Genomic DNA, 14,116 nt, shown 5'->3' with positions numbered 1-14,116 from the left:
AAAGGTTTCTGTAAAAACACACCTCAGTGTGTTCAAACTTTTCAGTGTGTTCATCATGTGGAGTCATGTCATGATAAAGTGAAGCGTCAGGAGACATAAAAGCAAGAAGTTTTTATTCTAATCTTTAATATCAGCATCAGGACTGTGTGTCTGATCCAGTTTCATCATCACACACAGGATAGAAAGCTGCTGCTGTATGAAGAAACATCCAGAACTGGAATAAGAAACACTCTCATCGCTCAGTTTCCCTCCACTTCATTTCAGCCCAGACCTTCCTCATTTCCATCTTTTCCTTTATATTTTCCATCAAGTTCTTTTGAGGCTCAGTTTCCTGTTTTATGTTGGAATATTAATTCCTCACCGTACCGACATGAGTTGTTGTTCCTCCCATAAATTCACAGAGCTGCAGTTCTGCCATGTGAGAGAGAACATTATTATTTACCTCATTATTCCAGATGCAACCCTGGTCGAGCTAAACTGACTCGGACCAAGAATAAAAACATAGAAGCCATCATTGACGAGGCTTTATTTTCTAATCAAAAGGATGCATCTGTCCCTAGTAAATATTTCTCTCCTGTTATATCGCTACTCCGCGAGAAGAAGTGGCTTCTCGTGGAGAATGTAACAAGCTTATAAACCTGACTTCCACTTATGATGTAGAAAAACAGGATCTTTACATCAACACAGTTTCATCTGAATTCATTCCCAGTGATCATTTATTGATCAGCTTGTGACACATCCTGCAGCCCACTGTGATGTTTGTCTTCATTCTGAATTACAGGATGACGGTGAAACACTCTTTATGTGAAATCTACAGTCAGAGAGAAGCTCCGTGTTTCTGCAGCTCTTTCACATGTGGATCATCCTGTCATTCATCAGCTGAGTTCAGGACCTCAGTCCTGCTCTGGATCTGTGTGACTGATAACAGACAGAAAGTAGAGATGAAACACTGGAACAGTCTCATCAAAACTTTAATAAAACATGTTTAAATGTAGCTGATTTCCTTTTGCCAATAATAAAAGTAAAGATTCTTTGTAGGAGGATTGAAATCACACAATTTGATGAGACGGAGGTGTTAGAAGCTCAAACTTGTGTTTCTTTTATTGTTTGTTTAAACTTTAGTCAGAACTTCTGTAATTACTATGATATTCATTGAAACCTTTGTTTGGTTCATAATGCTTGGAATAAAATGTCATGAATCTGGTTAAATGAAACTCAAAGAGTCTCCTGTTAACTTCCATCACATCCAGTTCAGCTGAGATTTTTCCTCTAAATAAAGAGTCTGAAATCATTTCTTGCTACTTGCAGCTGCACAACTAAAAAGTACAAAGGTAAAACCTGCAGTAATATATCAGGTTTCATTCTGAAATGGATCAAGTTCTTGTACTAAGCAAAAGTAAAAATGGACTTTGTCCCTGAAAAGCTGATTTTAACACTCATTGTTTTGTAAAAGAAAAAACCTTTAGAGGCTGACAGAACAGTGATGTATCTGCAGTCAGAGACATCAGATTGTAGAATAGACTGAATAAAACTGTAATAAGAGAAACTTTGACAAGAGTAAAATAGTTTTCAGAGATGTGAAATGACAGCAGTTTTCTCTGGTTCCTGGTTGTCAGGGACCAAGCAGTAAAGCCATGAGGACACAGAGGTCTTTTCTAAACCTGGGCTTTTATTGCTCAAACATGAGTGCAAAGAATCCAAAGAAATGAATAAACTAGCCAGCCTTTAATAGAGGTCACATAAATATAATGACACTTAGTGTCACTTGAACAGATCAAACTCAACTAAAGAAAACTGACCTCATACAGAGACACATCAGGGTAAGTTAGAAAGTGCTTCAGCCAAACTAAATTACACAGAGAGGGGAAAACAACATGCTGAACAATAACCAGACTAAACTCAAGAACCTGCATAGTAATAATGTCCATCAGCTGTAACAGCTTTCAGATATAATCAGAGTCCACATCATCATGTCTTGTTGGGTCCAGACAGCAGTCTGTCTGAGTCAACATGGGACTCTGTAAAAGCTACATTACTGCCATCTACTGGTTTTACTGGAAGCTGCAGTTTCAGGATGATCACTTCACACCAGCAGCTACTTTGTCAGAGTCTGAATGAACAAGTCTAAAGAGAGATAAAGAGTTCATGCTGTACTGTCACATCATCCCATAAGACATTAAAGTATCATTTACACACATGCTGCTGAACAAAACACTGAATGTTTCTGGTCTAAAATCCATTTCTGCTCTGATGAAACCATATGAGACATCAGGACCAGTTTGCTTTCCATCTTGTGAGTCTAAACCCTGCAGCAGTCTCTGCAAACAATTTGTTCCTGTTTCCCTTCTTTGCAGCCTTTCTGCTGGGCTGTAACAGTGGTCTTCACAGTAGATTTAGAAAAACAGATTATTAAAATGAATCCAGTCATCAGAGCTGCTGCTGTTATCAGTCCCAGTGCAGCAAAGAGGCCGATCCTTCCTCGACTGTCTGCTTGTTGTTTCTCAGCTGGTTTCTGATGTTGATCCTGATGAGAAGCTGCTGTAAAGGACATCAAATATAACATAATTACTCTCATGATGAAGAGAATCAGGGTTGTTGTGTTAAAAAGGTTTTCAGAGCAGATTTATAGATGGAAGTAAAACTGTGTAGAAGCTGCTCTTTTTCCACCATGTACAAGGTCAGTTCATAGAGAACTGGGCTTTATGTTAGAACTGGACTGAAACTGAACATTCCTGTGTGTTGTCAACTCTGAAAAGTTGAAGCTTATTAAACTTATTCAAGTTTGAACAGAACATGAACAGAAAATCCTACATTTGTTTTGGAAACAAGAAAATCTTTTTACAAAAGAAAGAAGAAAGTAGCTTCACTCACCTGTAACTTTTAGTTGACATTTTACAGAGCTGGAGCCGTAATCTGTCTTCACATTACACACATACAGACCAGAGTCATTAATTGTGAGTCTGGACACATGAAGTCTGATTCGTCCTTCTCTGATGAGGTTTTTATCACTCTGGACTCGTCCTGCAAACTGTTGATCCTGAGACTCTGGTACCTCATCACCATCATGTACATGATACAGAGTTAAGACTCTGTTATCAGTTATCAGTCTACAGATGATAAACAGGAACCTCCAGGATGTGTCAGGTTTGGTTATATTCACAATATAATAAATATGAACTTTCATCACTTCAGACTGACAGAAGAAGAAAACAGACTAAGTTTTATCCTGATTGTACCACAGCAGGAAAATCAGCAACAAGCCACAGAGCACATAAACTGCAAAGGATACAAAGAGAAAGGCTACACCTGACACGGACAAGCACACAAATAACACAATCTAGATCACATTGTGTAGAACATTTTGTTAAAGCTTCCACAACAAAGTCTGTCATGTTGTCCACATTGATTATGTCATGAAGGATTCATGATCCTGAAAAACCTGATTGTTCTGATGTGATGAATGTTAGAAGTTGTTCAGAAGAAGTCCAACTTTTCTCTAAATGTATTCCAGCATTACTGTACAATGTTCAGAGAAAAGGTCTTTTAGTTTAGTCTGGCTGAGGTAACAACACATGGACACAGTGTCTCGTCTGGACATCTGACACGGAGGAAAGACGTCTTTATTATCTGAAATCTTGAAGGTTTAAAAGTCCAAATCTGAACTTTCTCTTTTAAAGCTGGAATTTTAAACTTGATCATGTTTTAATACTGTTAATATTTGTTTTTCTGTCCCTTGTTCCTAAATTTAAATTATACTTCTTCTTTTCTGATGTTTCAGTCTCTGTAAAGCACTGAGTTGAATTGTTCTGTACAAACTTACCTTGATTAGTTTTGTTATTTACTGTCAGTGACTGTTTATCATTCTGATGTGTAGGTTTTACAAGAACGAAAAAACACAACAAATACATATTCTGTAAACAAAATAAAAATAATAATAAAAAGCTACTTGAATAAAATCTGGTTCTGTGTTGAGCTTGAAGTAATGACACAAAGATCATCTTTAGGACTTTAATCTGCTACATGTAATATGATCATATGAAAACAAGTGAAAAGTAAATGACATGGTTCAAAAAGAAGAAAACATCTGTAAAACACAATCGCCAATGCTTCTGCAGACAGTTAAAACCTTGACATTATTCTAGTTACGACATACTTTAAGCATTAAAAACTGCACAGAAAGAAGTTCATAAAAGGATTTGAACAATTTTAGACGAGTTTAAATATGAAAGTGCTTCATGCTGATATATAAAAACACAACCCTGTGGTTCCAGTTCCTTCTCTTGTCTCAGCTTCATTAAAGCTCCTCTCTGCTGTTTCCTCTGCAGCTACAATCTGATCCAAAGTCTGGATTTCCTGAACTGGAGGTTTCTCATGTCTGTTACTTCCTTCATGTCAGAAATACAATGAATATTCTCAGACATATGGAGCAGGATTAAGTGCAATTTGTTCATCTGAGTCCATAAAGCAGTTGATTTGTATCAGGAGGACAAGCAGGCCGATTACATTTACAGCAACAGATGGGAGAACTAACGACAGTATTATACCAGCTGATGGTTCATTCTCTGGTCGTTCTGCCGCTGCAATAAAGAAATAAAAACAGGAAAATTAACATTGTAACATTGAACATTTAGTGTAGAAATTGTAAAGAAATTCAAACCATTTAAGTTTTAATCCATCTTCACATCTTTCTGAAAATCTCTGTTTAACCTTTAACCTGTAAATGTGTTTGTTGTTCTACAATCAGTCTTCAATTTAACCCTCTGAAATTAAAACTTTTTTATTTTGCTTTGTTTTAATCTAAATAAAGGATTTGTTCATTTATATAATTTCCAATTAATTATTTCTAATGTCTATAGTTACCATGGTAACAACTTATTTACCTTCAACAGGTATCAGTCTAGATGTTGATGTGCTGGGAGTGCTGAGAAAGACTAAACTGTCCTCATGAGAGGTTCTGGTCACATTCAGGACAAAATGAACTGCGGAAGATATTTACATTAGTTATATGACACAACAGCAACACACACATCACCGCTGGTTTTAACTGGTAAAAATCTGCCAACTTACACTCATCCTGGAGCCGCCATGTCCTTCGAGTCGTATCATAAGCAGCCAGTTCACACCGGTAACTTCCAGAGTCTCCAGCTGTGAGTCTGGACAGATGAAGTCTGAGTCGTCCTTCTCTCAGAGCGTCTCTGTCACACTGAACTCTTCCTGCAAACTGCTGATGCTGAGACTCTGGAAGCTCAACACCATTTATCATTTCATACAAAACAAACAAATGCGTTGAGTTAAAAAGACAGATCATGTTGGTGAGAGACATGTCTGTTTGGTTCTGGTCCTCCCATCTGATGATGATGTTGTCGTCTTCCTCTGACTGATAGACTGTCAGAGTTGTTTTCTCAGATGACTTTCCTGCAGAGGACAGATGGAGATGATGTTTTACTGTCACTGAAATCAAGAGAACAACTTTTTTCTCTCTTCAACACCGAGAACTGGAACATACTATTCTTTTAACTGTGTCTATAAACGTTTCTGTCAGATCAACCTCAGGTTAAACTGGTGTTACCTTCACTGACAGTCTGCTCTGAGTTAAAACAAGATACTAATAATATTAGTAGTCTAAGCACTAACTGAAGATTTTAAAACACTTTAAATTTTATAAAGTATTTTAGTAAGTAAAATCTGAAACTCACCACAGACACATGAGATGAGGATGAGGAGCGGCAGCATCCTGCAGATCATCTTCTTCCTGTGAGAGGAGACAGAGGTGAAGAGTCATGAACACATGAGGTCAAAGTTCAGTCATTCCAGCATCTGATCCTGTTCATCATCCTGTTTATTACACATCACTGACCAAAGAACTTTCTGACTCAACTATATGAACTACAACCACTGACATGGAAGCTGTCACCATGGAAACCTGCACTTTGTGTTTCTATGGAAAAGTTTGATTTGTTCTTCAGGAATGTGTTTCTACCAGCAGGAGGCGCCAGAGACAAACTGCAGCTGAAACAAGTAAACTTAGCAGCTGGAAGTAAAGAGCATTTATTCCTGCTGTTATTTACTAGTTTATTTATTACAAGTAGGTCTAATATTCACAATATCATCCACTAAGTTTACAAATGAATCTAATTTCAGTTGATTTCGATTATTTCATTTTTTTTAAACAAAATGAATATATTTAAATTAAACATGCTCTTATGCTATTTCTGCATTATCATGTTGAATGCCGTAAAATTTGGGTCAATTTTGTTGTTTCTTAAAGTACATTATGAATTAAAAATGAAGTTTCACCACTTCAGACTGACACAGGAAGACAAAATCACCAACTACCTTTGCTAATTCATCTGATTTAATTTTACTTTGATAATTAAGGTCCGAACAATACAGCTTAATTCTTTTTTAAAAATAAAATGAATGCATTTAAATGCTCTTTTGCTATTTATATTCGTTATGTTATCATGCCGAAAGTCGTAATATTTGGGTCAATTTTATCGTTTCTCAATGTGCATAATAATAAATAAATATGAAGTTTCACCACTTCAGACTGACAGAGGAAGAAAACAGACTAAGTTTTATCCTGATTGTACCACAGCAGGAAAATCAGCAACAAGCCACAGAGCACATAAACTGCAAAGGATACAAAGAGAAAGGCTACACCTGACACGGACAAGCACACAAATAACACAATCTAGATCACATTGTGTAGAACATTTTGTTAAAGCTTCCACAACAAGAAACTTTCATGTTTTTCTTTCTAAGTGTTGTTAAACCCAGAGGGCAGAGTTAGGAGGTGACTACTTGGACTCAAGCTAATGGAGCTAAACTGCTCAAACTAAACATGCAGTGAAATATTAAAACATGCAGAAAAAGCCGCATCAACAGCGATCCTGTCACATGTTTACTTCACAAACACTAAAATGACATGTTTTATGTGTGAATGAAGCTGAAAAGACTGCGTGGGATCTTCCTCTAAAATACTGAGAATCAGATGATTCAGAAATGAAAAACAAACAACAGACATGTTAATAAAGTTAAAGACAGAAGTTAAAACATTCACACATACCTGCGTACTTTTCCACGTACAACATGAAACTTTTTAACACTATAATGAAGTCGGTTATGTCGTGACCACGTTACTGGCAAGTGAAACAATACAATATAGAGTCTTCTTCTGAAATCCAAAAGATTAAGTTCAACCTACACTGTTCGTTTTTGGCGAGAGTGTATCGTTGCGAGTCTTTCAGCTCATGCTGTTCATCTTTTCGCACTCCACAAGTTCCGGGCTAATAGAGACATTCAGTGAATTAAATGCACAAGTAGGAGTGTCAAGTCTCCAACACGAGACTGTTTTCAGAACTGGTGTCACAGGTTGATAGTAGTGGTGCCAACAAGTAAAACAGATTTAGTCAGAACGTAAATTAAATCAAAAGGAAAAACGTACTTCATGTGATTACCACTTTAATTGAACTTCTAAACGATCAGAAGTAAATGATTCTTTTTGCGACAACATTATGTCCAATAAGTCTTAGCGGCCGCGTTCACTCATTAAAAATAGGCAGGGCTTTAGCCAGGGGTGTGTTATTTTCTGTTACCATAATATAACACGCTTTGTTGTGCAGAGTAGACAAGCACGACACCAGGTTGCGCACTGCATGTCCCCTTTTTTATTGCCGTAGGTTCGCGGCCAAAACACAACAGATCCACAACAACCGGATCACACTCGCCTTACTTCCGCCTAAGAGCGGGCACTATTTTATATAAGTATATGTGCGCGGCACAATATACACAATATATGGGCAAGAGTCCCCATCAGATGAAGACTTTGCCCCCTCAAATCAAATTCGTCAAAAAACTACCTAACTCTTCCTCCCCTGTGCATCAAGCTGCGTGCGGGTTGTACAACATTACACTGCAGGACCCGTACAACATTTACATTATCCGACATTTATATGTACAAAAAAAAAAAAAAAAACATCTTCATGTGTCCAGACTCACAATTAATGACTCTGGTCTGTATGTGTGTAATGTGAAGACAGATTACAGCTCCAGCTCTGTAAAATGTCGACTAAATGTTACAGGTGAGTGAAGCTTCTTTCTTTTGTAAAAAGATTTTCTTGTTTCCAAAACAAATGTAGGATTTTCTGTTCATGTTCTGTTCAAACTTGAATAAGTTTAATAAGCTTCAACTTTTCAGAGTTGACAACACACAGGAATGTTCAGTTTCAGTCCAGTTCTAACATAAAGCCCAGTTCTCTATGAACTGACCTTGTACATGGTGGAAAAAGAGCAGCTTCTACACAGTTTTACTTCCATCTAGAAATCTGCTCTGAAAACCTTTTTAACACAACAACCCTGATTCTCTTCATCATGAGAGTAATTATGTTATATTTGATGTCCTTTACAGCAGCTTCTCATCAGGATCAACATCAGAAACCAGCTGAGAAACAACAAGCAGACAGTCGAGGAAGGATCGGCCTCTTTGCTGCACTGGGACTGATAACAGCAGCAGCTCTGATGACTGGATTCATTTTAATAATCTGTTTTTCTAAATCTACTGTGGAGACCACTGTTACAGCCCAGCAGAAAGGCTGCAAAGAAGGGAAGCAGGAACAAACTGTTTGACATTATTTGCATCCCAAACCTGGGAGTCACCCAGAGCTGATCAGTGGTCAGACATGACCCAGGTTTGACCACTGATCAGCACGACTCCTGCAAATACTCAAAACAAAATCATAATGGAGCCATCTCAGCAACTTGAGAGCAGATGTTTAGCAGAAAGATGAAGGTCCATGATGCTGGTCTTCCTGAACATCCTGACAGACCTCTGACCTTTTCTCTTTTCTATCTTCACCCACTGAGACAAACAGACAGGATGAGAGACAGAGAGACGACCAACATGTGATTAGAGACTGAGAGGAACATGTGCTCTCTGCTCCACTCATATATACATGTAAAATATTTGTAAAAGGTGGAAAGAAGAAGAACCATTATCACTGTGTGAGACTGCTGCGGGGTTTAGACTCACAAGATTTCATTTCAGACAAATAACAATTCAGCTGCTAAACCAGAGGAATGAAACAGATGTACGTCGATGAGACTGTTGGGTTCAGTTTTATTTAGCAGAAACAGAAATAAATACTAATGTTTTCCTCCTGTACCATGTTTTCTTCAGAAAGTGGTCATAGTCAACAAGTGAAGCACAAAATAAGAAACATGATGGAGGAATCAGGGTCCATCCATTTCTCTACTAACAGGAAACATTAGATGATCAGATGGTTGTGAGATGGTTGGTTTTACAAAGATAATGATGTGTTTTTGCTGCAGCAACTGTCTTTAAATCTGACCCACTTATATCTACTTTGTCACTTTAGTTCATAACTTTTCTAATATTTAGGAAGGAAGTTTCATCAAAATTCACTGTGTTCACTTTACTTTCAGAAACATGTCTGCTTGTAACTTATGTGTGTAAAATGGCTCCACTTTTAGTCTTCATCTCCATGTGTTTCTAATATATTCATGTTTCTGTCCAGTCTGTCATGTTGTCCACATTGATGATGTCATGAAGGATTCATGATCCTGAAAAACCTGATTGTTCTGATGTGATGAATGTTAGAAGTTGTTCAGAAGAAGTCCAACTTTTCTCTAAATGTATTCCAGCATTACTGTACAATGTTCAGAGAAAAGGTCTTTTAGTTTAGTCTGGCTGAGGTAACAACACATGGACACAGTGTCTCGTCTGGACATCTGACAAGCAGCACTGACTTTATTTTACTTGATCATGTTTTTATTATGGTCTCCTTTGTTTATAATTTAAAATGATTCATTTTTATTTTCTAATGTTTCAGTATCTTTGTAGCATTTTGAGTCACCCTGTTGTTGAATTGTTCTGTACAAATAAACTTGACTTTGACTGAGTTTTAATGTTATTTCCTGTCAGTGATGCTGATCATTCTGATATTGTGTTGGAGCAGGTTTAATAAAATAACAGTGGTGTTGAAGATGTTCAGAGGGAGATTTTACTGGATATCAGATGATTATCTTCAGCTGGCTGCAGGTTACAATTGTGCTGAAATGGAAGAGATGATGTTGGGAGATTCTGATGATATAAAACATTAAAACTAAACTTTTTTGTGTAAAAGATCCATTCTGTGTCTGTTTCTGCTTTAGAACCAGAAATGATGTTTATCCATCACTTCTGGAAACTATGCAGGCAGTGTATGCATTAATTGTGTTTTTTAACAAATGTCTGAGGTTTCAGTTTGTGGTACAAATATTAGATTGTGAGGAAAGTAATGACACAACATGAAGTTACATCAAAATGCAAACTGAGTGGAAGAGATGACTCAGGTTTATTTCTACAGATTTAAAATAAACATAGTTATTAAAACATAAACTATTGACATGAAGGAGTTAGAAACAAGAAAATTTAACTCACAAATATATAAACAAAATAAAGAAAAAAAAGGTGCTTGAATAAAATCTGGTTCTGTGTTGAGCTTGAAGTAATGACACAAAGATCATCTTTAGGACTTTAATCTGCTACATGTATTATGATCATATGAACGTCTTCTACAAGTGAAAAGTAAATGACATGGTTCAAAGAGAAGAAAACATCTGACCTCAGAGAGTTAACCAACATTTAATCTGTACTAGTAAATGTTTAGCAGGATATTAATATTAAATTAAATTATATTTTGTCTCTTTATCACACAAACACAGATAAACCAGCTCAGTCCCAGTATCCCTTCATGTCCCAGTAAAGAAGGTGAGTAGCATTATGTTCAGGCAGGGACATGACAGATAATGGGGATTTTTTTTATCATTTAAAATCATATCATATAAATGAAACACATTTTTAAAGAAACTGAAAAACATTTTTATTACATAATAATCAGTATGAAATAAGAAACAAGTGACTGTAATACTTTTACTGGAAACTGGACAGTTGACTGGAAACACTGAGGAGCTGTCCGTATTAAGATGACTGTCAATATTAAAGGACAGTTTTTGATTCACTTATTCTACGTATTGTAAATTGTCTTGTGTTTTAACTATTTTATGTGGTTATGTGTGTGTGTGCAGCACTTTGACCGATCTGGATTGTTTTTAAAGTGCTCTAGAAATAAAGAAGAGTTGAGTTTAGTTGAGAATATTAAAACAGCCCATTCGATGTAAACACTGTGATTTAAATACAGACATTAAATACAGACACAGATCTTTATTACTCCAACTAAAAGATATTTATTTCATCATCTTAAAGCAATTGAGGCAAAACTAAAACTCTGAAATTTACAACCAAGTGGCTTGCCGGCTTGCCAGATCCACTGGTCAATCCTCAGTCCTGGTCCTGCTGGATCTGTCTGCTGCTTTTGACACAGTGAACCATCAGATTCTCCTCTCCACACTCTCTGAGCTCGGCATCTCTGGATCTGTCCTCTCCTGGTTCTCATCCTACATCTCAGGAAGAGCCTTCAGAGTATCCTGGCGAAGAGAAGTGTCCAGCTCACATGGTTGAAAACAGGGGTGCCTCAAGGGTCAGTGCTTGGCCCTCTTCTCTCTCTTCTCTTCTCACGAACAGCAGCAGCTCTGATGATTGGATTCATTTGAATAAAATATTTAACTAAATTTATTGAGAAGACCAAACACTTCAGAGCAGATGTTTAGCAGAAAGATGAAGGTCCATGATGCTGGTCTTCCTGAACATCCTGACAGACCTCTGACCTTTTCTCTTTTCTATCTTCACCCACTGAGACAAACAGACAGGATGAGAGACAGAGAGACGACCAACATGTGATTAGAGACTGAGAGGAACATGTGCTCTCTGCTCCACTCATATATACATGTAAAATATTTGTAAAAGGTGGAAAGAAGAAGAACCATTATTACTGTGTGAGACTGCTGCAGGGTTTAGACTCACAAGATGGAAAGCAAACTGGTCCTGATGTCTCATATGGTTTCATCAGAGCAGAAATGGATTTTAGACCAGAAACATTCAGTGTTTTGTTCAGCAGCATGTGTGTAAATGATACTTTAATGTCTTATGGGATGATGTGACAGTACAGCATGAACTCTTTATCTCTCTTTAGACTTGTTCATTCAGACTCTGACAAAGTAGCTGCTGGTGTGAAGTGATCATCCTGAAACTGCATCTCCCAGTAAAACCAGTAGATGGCAGTAATGTAGCTTTTACAGAGTCCCATGTTGACTCAGACAGACTGCTGTCTGGACCCAACAAGACATGATGATGTGGACTCTGATTATATCTGAAAGCTGTTACAGCTGATGGACATTATTACTATGCAGGTTCTTGAGTTTAGTCTGGTTATTGTTCAGCATGTTGTTTTCCCCTCTCTGTGTAATTTAGTTTGGCTGAAGCACTTTCTAACTTACCCTGATGTGTCTCTGTGTGAGGTCAGTTTTCTTTAGTTGAGTTTGATCTGTTCAAGTGACACTGAGTGTCATTATATTTATGTGACCTCTATTAAAGGCTGGCTAGTTTATTCATTTCTTTGGATTTTTTGCCCTCATGTTTGAGCAATAAAAGCCCAGGTTTAGAAAAGACCTCTGTGTCCTCGTGGCTTTACTGCTTGGTTCCTGACAACCAGGAACCAGAGAAAACTGCTGTCATTTCACATCTCTGAAAACTATTTTACTCTTGTCAAAGTTTCTCTTATTACAGTTTTATTCAGTTTATTCTACAATCTGATGTCTCTGACTGCAGATACATCACTGTTCTGTCAGCCTCTAAAGGTTTTTTCTTTTACAAAACAATGAGTGTTAAAATCAGCTTTTGAGGGACAAAGTCCATTTTTACTTTTGCTTAGTACAAGAACTTGATCCATTTCAGAATGAAACCTGATATATTACTGCAGGTTTTACCTTTGTACTTTTTAGTTGTGCAGCTGCAAGTAGCAAGAAATGATTTCAGACTCTTTATTTAGAGGAAAAATCTCAGCTGAACTGGATGTGATGGAAGTTAACAGGAGACTCTTTGAGTTTCATTTAACCAGATTCATGACATTTTATTCCAAGCATTATGAACCAAACAAAGGTTTCAATGAATATCATAGTAATTACAGAAGTTCTGACTAAAGTTTAAACAAACAATAAAAGAAACACAAGTTTGAGCTTCTAACACCTCCGTCTCATCAAATTGTGTGATTTCAATCCTCCTACAAAGAATCTTTACTTTTATTAAAGACAGATGCATCCTTTTGATTAGAAAATAAAGCCTCGTCAATGATGGCTTCTATGTTTTTATTCTTGGTCCGAGTCAGTTTAGCTCCACCAGGGTTGCATCTGGAATAATGAGGTAAATAATAATGTTCTCTCTCACATGGCAGAACTGCAGCTCCATGAATTTATGGGAGGAACAACAACTCATGTCGGTACGGTGAGGAATTAATATTCCAACATAAAACAGGAAACTGAGCCTCAAAAGAACTTGATGGAAAATATAAAGGAAAAGATGGAAATGAGGAAGGTCTGGGCTGAAATGAAGTGGAGGGAAACTGAGCGATGAGAGTGTTTCTTATTCCAGTTCTGGATGTTTCTTCATACAGCAGCAGCTTTCTATCCTGTGTGTGATGATGAAACTGGATCAGACACACAGTCCTGATGCTGATATTAAAGATTAGAATAAAAACTTCTTGCTTTTATGTCTCCTGACACTTCACTTTATCATGACATGACTCCACATGATGAACACACTGAAAAGTTTGAACACACTGAGGTGTGTTTTTACAGAAACCTTTGTCAATGTTACTTCCTATGTCAGCATGATGGTGTGCTGCCACCTGGTGGACAAATCTGGAACAACAGAGATGTGTTTATCCAGATGCTCCTCATAGAAATGTAACTGTGTTTTCTCCTGTTTGTCTGTAAAGTTCTTCTTACACTCATTATTTTACTTTTATAAAGACCCTTTATATTTGTTTTTTATTCTAGTATTTTGCTTTATATTCTCTTCTGCTTCCTTTTTTTTTTTTTTTTTATCCCCCTACAACATTATCGATATCCACTGGTTTATGTAGTTAGTGGGAGTGTTATGTAGATATAAAATTAAATATTTACTGGTAAAAAGATTGTTTTGTTTAAAAAAAAATATCAG

Source organism: Telmatherina bonti, assembly GCF_933228915.1.
Source record: "Telmatherina bonti genome assembly, chromosome: 18".
NCBI lineage: Eukaryota > Metazoa > Chordata > Actinopteri > Atheriniformes > Telmatherinidae > Telmatherina > Telmatherina bonti.
This window is presented reverse-complemented; position numbering follows the sequence as displayed.